An 8,389-nucleotide genomic window follows, 5' to 3' on the forward strand; every position below is an offset into this window, starting at 1 on the left:
AGAGAGAGAGAGAGAGAGAGAGAGAGAGAGAGAGAGAACAGTTGATATGCTATTCCTGTAGCAGATTTACATCCTTTGCATATATAAATTATGAGTATAATTTTTTGTCTACTTCTGGAAAGCCAGAAAATGGTTTCTCCTTCATGCAAAGAAATGAATGAATGAGTAAAATTGAGTAATTAGACTGAAAAAGGAGCTATTTAACATTACTAGAAATAGCCCCTCGCCCCACAGAGTAATGAGAGCCCCTCCAAGTTTTTATCACTAAGAGTTTGAAGTGAGAAACAAAAATTTTAATTTCAAGTAAAAGGAAGATTTTATTAATCAGCAGATAATTACAGTTAACAGATAGTACCTAGACATTTAAATACACATATATTCTTTGAGATATATAAAATTATGTATCGTTTAAATTTTGCTTTTAGAAACTAATAATTATATATTGTTAATAGAAAAAAATCTACAAAACACTGAGTGTGGTGGAGCCTGCCTGTAATCCCAGGCCTTTGTGAGTCTGAGGTAGGAGGATCAGGAATTCCAGAGCAGACTTTGCTACACGGAAAGTTGAGTTTGAGGTCAGCTTGAGACCTTGTATAAGAAACAACAGCACAAAAAATGGGGTGCAGAGAGATAAAAGGTGGAGGGAGGGAAAAAAAGAAAGAAGGAAGGAAGGATGAGTCAGTCTATAAGTGGGCATGATAATGTGCTAAAATTTTGTATCAAACTTACACGTGGGCATGTCAAGCTCTGAAGAAGAGCTGTCAGCAAGAATAGGGCTCTGGGACAGCCATACTAAAGCACCTGAGAAGTGTTTGAAAGTGCTGGGAGCAAGTGTAGTGGGCTTATACAAACTAGAGTCTCATTTCTGCATTGGAAACAGTTGTGCTTAGTATATGCCCAGTACCTGAGTCACCTTTACAGAGCCTGCTGGCCACGTGTCTTAGTTGCCACAATCCACCAAGAGAATTATCAAGTATGCTGGCGCTCATTCCATGGTCTTTTGTCCAGGCTTGCAGGGAACAGTGTGTGTTTACTGTGTACTCAGTTATATGGAAGCAAGTAGGGATAGATGCAGTATTTTGTCAGTGAATTTAAAAAGTAATCTCAACCTTAAATGAGAAAGATACTTATCATGGAAAAATTAGAATTTGTTTTTAATAAATGTGGACCACAAAGTCAGGAATAATCCTATTTTTCTAAGGTCCAAAAGTCATCACTGGGGACATTGTCATTCTGTTCTAAACTATAACTGTCTTTTTTCTCTTTGGCTTCTCTTTCTTTTAAAAGTTGTACCTAATTTCACTTAACTGTATTTTGTCCTTCTCAATTTTTTTTCCTCTTTTTGGCTTTAACCTTGCAGTTTTGGGGGATGATGGAGAGTCTTGAATATGCACAAGAGCCAGCTGACAGGCTATTATAAAACTCCATGTTGCTTCTGCAGTCCTTAAACCATAGACAGTCTGCCCCATTTCCACCCTAGCTCTGCACCCTGCCCTAGCTCCTGTTGCTTTGACTCTCTAAGTATGTACCCACCTTCACAGGTCCTTCCCCAGCTCTGAGCCTCACTGTCCTGGTGGTGAGGAATGATCATTGTGTGTGCTTAGTGCTCTGTCCCAGGCCTGACTGGCTGACCCAGGCTTTCCCCTCTCACGTTGGAGATGCCTGGAAATTCCCAGACATTGCCTGTGCCAGCCTCACATGTTCAGCTGCTCTTTCTCCTTCCTGTTAATGAAGGAGCCCATTGCTCAAATCATTTGGAAGGGAAAACGTGGAACTTACTACCTGGGTGTTCTTCTTCCATGCTGTTCATATAAATTTAAACTGAGATTCCTGAGAATTAGATTGAACATGACAAAAATTGCTATGTGGGCAGTTTGGTTGAGTACTTGCAGATTGATAGAGCCCTTTGCAACAATGAAGGAGGAAGACTCTTTATGCTGCTTAGCTCCAGAAGGTATAAGCTTACCAGTTAAGGAGTTTGTAACTAAAGGGCCTCTTTAACCCTTTGATGGGTAGCAAAGGAAAAAAAAAAAAAAACAGAAACAAAGGAAAGAAGAAGAAAAGAAAATCTACAAACCATTCCAAACCTAGCCCTGAGGGGCCCCTGAGTGTTTGTGCCAGACAGCACCCTCCTTGTGCACGCAGACCTTGCATTGCATTCAGATTTATGTGTCCTGGAATTTTTCATTATTTCAACTCCTTCTAAGTTTAAGAAATAGCCTCAAATCCTCACCACGTCACGGCCATGGAGTGCTGCCATGGCATGCCATCCCGGTGGTCAACTTTTGTGTGAGGAGATTACATAACAAAATACCGCATGGAACTGGAATTCATCAATTTGAATTGTCCTTCTTACCTAGCAACTCCCGTCAGTGTTTCCACCAAAGTCAGCGGGACTTTGCTTGTGCCAGCTAAAAGAGGAAGTTTATTGTGTGGCCACAAGGTGATATAAGCCCAATTGTTTTTCAGATGTTTAGTCTGTCTCAAAACTTCAGAAGAACCAAGCAAGGCCAGGGCCTGCATCCTGGCTGCATGAGTTACCCAAGGGAAGCCCTTTCTGTTGCCTCTTTGGTCAGCTTATCATTCCTGAGCTCTCAAACCAGATTTGTCTCTATCTTCAAGCTTATAGGTTGGCAACACTGGTCATGAGGTCAAGAGGGTAATCCCCAAGAGCAGTATGTTCCCATCATCACAGGTTGGCTAGGAACCCATCTAAGTCCAACATCTGCTGTGTAGGGGAGAAAGGGAGTCTTGAAGGTGATGATGCTTTCATCCTCTGCCTGTGCTTACTGCATAGATGACTTGCCAAACAGCTTATTTCTTTGCCTAGCTACACCATTATCCAGAGATCAAGACCTTCTTTGGGGTTCCTGTTTGCAGTTTAGTATCAACATAAACCCCTCGTTCTGGTATGCAGAATGAGGCCAGCAGCCAAATGAGAATGTGAACCTGGTATACTCGTTAAGGTCTGTTTGTGTCTTTCCATTCTCCGGTGTTTTCCCATCTCGTGGCTTCCCATCTCAGTTGAAATAAAACCTACATGCTTCATCCTGACCCAGTATGCCTATTGTTAGACCCATCTACCTCACTAGGATCCTACTTCCGATCTTCCCCTCCCTTCCTGCCTTCTCTTTGTTTCTCAAGCTTGCTCTGCTCCCTTTGTTCTGGTTATGCCCTGCCAACCCTTCATTATTTGACATAGTCCAGTCTATCTTGCAGATTTCTGTGTGTCCTTCAGAGAAGCCATCATAACTAAACTGAGGCATGCCAAGCATTCTCTCCCATGTTGTTACTTTACCCAAAGTCCTTTTTACTGTCCTAAGCAGACATCTTCATCTCGTTATCTACTCACTTGCCATTTATTCATTCTCTCTACACTAGAACAGAAGCTCCATAGAAAGGACCTTGCCTATCCTTCTGCATGGATATGTCCCAGCCCTGGAAAAGCTTGACACATACATGGTAGGAGCTTTCCTAGCACTTGTCTGATGGCTGAGTGAGTGGTGGTGCTTGTCAGGATCACGCTGGAGAGACTGCTAGGACTGTGGTATAATTCAGAACCAAGCCATGTGCTGTCTCACCTGAAGGAGGGGAGCTCTAGAAGCTCCGGGCTGTTGTCACAGCCACAGCTGCTGCTAGCCTTTGCCCAACCCTGTTCTACTCTTTCTCTTACACAGACAGATTCTTGTCCCCTATGGACATGGGCTTGTTCTGAGCAGCCTGTAAGCTGGAGCTGGAGCAATAAATAAAAATCCTAGGGAAATGTTTTGGCTTTGAAAGGAGTGGAAGATGCATACTCGCAATTTTTATCTGAGGATGAAGTAGACTACACTGCAAAGTCCTGACTTTGAAGTCACCTAAGACTTTCCCTCTCATTCATTTGATGTGAAACACTGGCTATACGTTAAGCCTTTTCTTTGTCCTTTAAGCTGATTACAGGGTGGGAACATAACTGATAACGAGCGAGCATGTGGTAACTGATACTGAGAAATGGGTAATAAGAAGCTCTAGGAAGGCACAGAAGGGGATGACGGCACAACTTTGTCTAGGTCCTCAGGACAGTCCTGCCAGAGAAAGCTCTCTCTTACCCTTCCTTTGAGTGTGAGGGAAAGCAGGAGCTGTCAGGAATAGGTGTGGAAGAGTGGAGAGAGAGAGAGAGAGAGAGAGAGAGAGAGAGAGAGAGAGAGAGAGAGAGAGAGAGAGAGAGAGAGAGGAAGAAGGAGGAGGAGGAGGAGGAGGAGGACGAGAACAAGGAGGAGGAGCTGGAGTTCTGGGCTTGGGAGAGACAGGTGTGAAGACTGTTAGTTTCAAATTAGTCACCTCACTGTGAGAAGATAGCATAGGGAGAAGAGAAGAGAAGTCAAAGTGGTGGGATTCCGGGGAGGGATGGGCAGGCCTATATTTCAAAAAGAGCACTATCTTCTGTGTGAAGGACAGGTTTGTGCAGTGGCAGGGAGCAATAAGGAACTTGTTCAGTCTTCCTTAAAGGAAATGATGGTCAAGCTAGTAAAGTGGGGATGGGTGGGGAAGAGGTCTGGGCAGACTGGAGAACTTCAGAAAGTAGAGTGCAGTATGACTGGTTAGCAGCGGCATCCTGGGTTTCCTCTCATCTGCTCTGTGAAGGTGCCTTTGTAGCTTTAGAGAATTTGGAGAGGACACAAATCCTCAGTTTATTGTAGCAGATACTATTGTTTTCTGTGCGGAGTGACCTGTGCCACCAAGGCCCTTTGCAGTAATGGTGCAGGCACACTCAAGTGACCCCTGTCTGGAAGGGCCTAGTTTTGCCATAACTAAGGAAAGACTGCCAGTGCCTCCATCTCTCCCACCCCTGCCTGGGAAGTCCTCAATGCTGGCCAAGCCTCCGGTAGTTAAGACAAGCTCTCTGCTTCCAGCTAAGGCTGACTGTCAGCTAGAGATTTAGAAAGGAACTGCTGGGGTTTCCAGGACTTATTCTTCTAATTAAAGAGAACTGGAGTTAATGGCTTAGTGGTTGTTCCATAATCAGGCCCTGCTACAAGTGGTTAAAGAGCTTGGCAGTGAGAACCAAAAGAGCCTTCAGGGACAGGGGTGTGGCTGTGAACAAGGCTAGGAAAAGGACTTCTGCATCCAAAGCTAAGAATGTGGCTTCCCTTGAGTCATGGATGATAGGGAGGTTTTTGAGTTGTGGCCCATTGAGACAGAAAATTAGGCTGTTTCATCTTGTCCTGGAAGTAACTGTGGATGGGGGGGTGGATGGGGGGGAAATGGGGGTGATAAAAGGAACAAAAGCTTGGAAGTCAAGCTGGCTTGGAATTGGGGTTTATCACGTCCTGGCTAGGCCATGTTGGACCGGTGATTAGCAGCCTCCCCTACCCTCAGGTGATTTATCCTTGCAATCTGTTGGGTGTGGTTATTCTTAATGTTAGATTGTACTCAGACACCCTGGCACAGACATATATTTTAAAAGTGGTCATTTCTACTCTTCTGATTAGCATTTGAAGGGAGAAGATGAATCCCATGCCTGATTAGCAGTTCTATGAACATCATCGCCAATATTATGTTCATGTAGTTGTCATAGATTATGAAATACTTGACTATTTTTCCATCAGTGAGACTTCATCACTCGCATAGGCTTTTGTCCTCTAGCCTCAGTGTATCTACTAATTTCATTAGGCCCAGCACTCCTTAAAAGGTGAATTTCCATGTGTGGATGTCTAATGGTGGCATCAGTCAGAGGCTTTATTCCCTGTATCGTGGGTTTGTTCTAGAAAGCCCTTCACTGAGGCTAGAGAGATGGCTCACCAATTAAAAGCACATGTGTTCTTTCAGGACTCACTCAGGAGGTGCACAACTGCTTTATCTCCGGCTCTAGGGCATGTGATGTCCTCTCCTGGCCTTCATAAGCTCTGCACTCATGTACACAAATACTCACATTCACTCTGCCAAAAAAAGATAAGTAAATAAAAATAACATCTTTTAAAAATGAAAACAGTCCTTTCTCATAAGTAGAATCTTTGAGAGCAGAGCAAGTGAGCACCAGGAGGACACCGCACCGTGAGGACAGGACGGGGCCGTGTGGAGAAGTGGTTGCCCCAGCTGCAAAACCAGATTTGAAAAGGTGGTTTTTAAGCCCTGGCTCAAGTCTGTTAGTATTTTACACAAGTGAAGAGATTCTGGTATTCTCTTTGACTCTTTCAAAGGAATGTTTATATTCCTAAGAGCTTTGCAGCCTTGGTAAAAGCGTGGGACAGACATGAATGGCCTTGGGAAAAATCTCACTGCTCCTCAAAACTCATGGGAGTCCCCTTTGCCCCACTAGATAGAAAACTATTTTTTTTTTATTGTAAGGGGTAGTTTTATTTTCTTTTAGTAGACATTAATGGGAGCATTTTTAAAACCATTAACACTAGTCCTCAGTGTCCTGAAAGCCAACGCCAGCGTGCTGGGCTCTGAGGGCCATTGTTTTCCTTCATAGAATAAAGCTTCAGTGCCACTGTCTTGAGAGTTCTGCAAGTTCACATTATGAAAATATATGTAATAAAATATTTACTTAGGGTTTTCATAAAAAGTGTCCAAAGTAGAGAGAAAGAGAGTATCTTTTGCTGGGTTGAGAGGCTCTGCAGGGAATTCAGAATGAAATTCAAGTCCCTCAAATATATTTTGTTTGGCTTCCACTATGTTTTATCTCCTGTAATGAACTCTTTGTCAGTTTGTCAATTTTCACGAAGTTCACAAAGTTCATGTATAGTAACACAGAGCCAGGTTTAAAATTATGGTTTATATCATGATGTAATAGTCATCTCTCTTTTCCTTCAGTCAATATTTACCTGTGAGGCCCATATATTATATCCTGATTTCAAAAGAAGACCCATTATTTTACCTTCTTTAATTGTTGGTTTTAAATACTTAAAATATCAGAATTTAGAAGCTGAGCTGTCTGAGACTTCTGCCTATGATCGCTGAAAGTGCCTAGAGTGTCAGGCATCCTGGGTGGGTTCCCTGCACCTTGACCCAGCAACATAGCTGCATGCCTGTCAGAGTGAGGCTGCTCAACTTAAAGTCAGGCTGCTCTATCCCAGCTCCCCAGCCAGCTTTCTCCTGTGAAAGATAAACCCATTGTATCACCACATAGTAGCCATCAGCTAGCTGCCTTAGACTTGACTTCTCCTTTGTAAATGCTATAAGGCTGTACAGAAAAACCCAAGGAGCACTCAGGGGAGGATGTCTGTGTGTCAGAACAATTGAAGAGTAAGTTCTATCCCTTTTTTAAAATTGCTTCTTTTTGCACCCATTTTTTTAAAGCAAAGATAAGAATTAGCCCTAGTAATAGAGGAACAAGAAAGAAGTAAAAGCTACAAATGTTCCACATCAACTATCTGGTGGGCCAAGGAAATGGTGGCGAAGGCTCCTGCCCCCAGGCCTGTGATCTGAGTTCCACCTTCAGGGTTCACATGGTGAAAAGAAAAAATTTCTTTCTTCTAGTTTTCTTCTAACATTCATATGCACACCATGACATGCTCACCCCCTCCACACATACACACCCATGCATACACATACGTATAAATAAGAAAGTAATTTTTAAAAGAAAAATTAAGAATGTCTGATGTTTTAGGACTGGTCACACCGGTCAATGGAGCAAATGGGGGTGTGCTAATAGGCTCCTTGATATCAGATGTGACTCTCCATGAGTCAGAACCGAAAGAGTATTCATTAGCTCAGAAACATCCAAGTAGACAAATAGACTAGGTTCAACCTCAGCTGGATCCTGGAGTTCAAATGAGGTCACCTTGGATTTTCCCCTATTTCTTAGATTTGTTATTTTTCTATGTTGGTTTGAGTATGCACATGAAGGTAGTTCCTGGCAACTGTAGCTTTATACTGTTCTTCACTTCTGAGTTCACAGGAGAGACCCTCTAGGATGAAGTCCATTTTGGCCCCTAAAAACAGGCTCCGGAAAAAAAAATCTATTCATGTCATATGTCCATGCCAAGAATAGTCACTGCCAACAGGAATGGGGTATAAGAAACTGTATCCAGTACATGCTCAGTTTAAGTACCTTAAACCCTGTGCTTGTATCTCCAATATATCTTTATTTCTCTATGTTAAATGCCTATTTTATGAGCATGTTCTTTTAGATACTGTCCATTTTGAGTATTTCCATAATAACATACATAAGAATATCCATGTATGTATTATGTATATGTATATCAACATGTATGTATATGGCATACCATATTTGAAAGATGATTAACAGGACATTCAAGGGTAAATCTTAAGTTTATAAACTACTTCTCCTATGGCCCTAATGGACAGTCCCACTAGCCTGGCCACTACTTCTTTGGTGGCCCTTAGAAGGATTGGACTGTTGGAAGGAAAGAAAGAAGGAAGGGAGGGAGGAAGGAAGGGAGGG

The 8,389-nt window shown here is 42.8% G+C and overlaps 1 protein-coding gene across 2 annotated transcripts in view; it reads left to right on the plus strand.

The window, feature by feature from the left end:
• Positions 1–8,389, plus strand: part of Dis3l2 (DIS3 like 3'-5' exoribonuclease 2) — a 326,249-nt gene that overhangs the window by 231,131 nt on the left and 86,729 nt on the right. The window lies entirely within an intron of this gene.

This window comes from Mus pahari, chromosome 5, assembly GCF_900095145.1.
Source record: "Mus pahari chromosome 5, PAHARI_EIJ_v1.1, whole genome shotgun sequence".
Classification (NCBI taxonomy): Eukaryota; Metazoa; Chordata; class Mammalia; order Rodentia; family Muridae; genus Mus; species Mus pahari.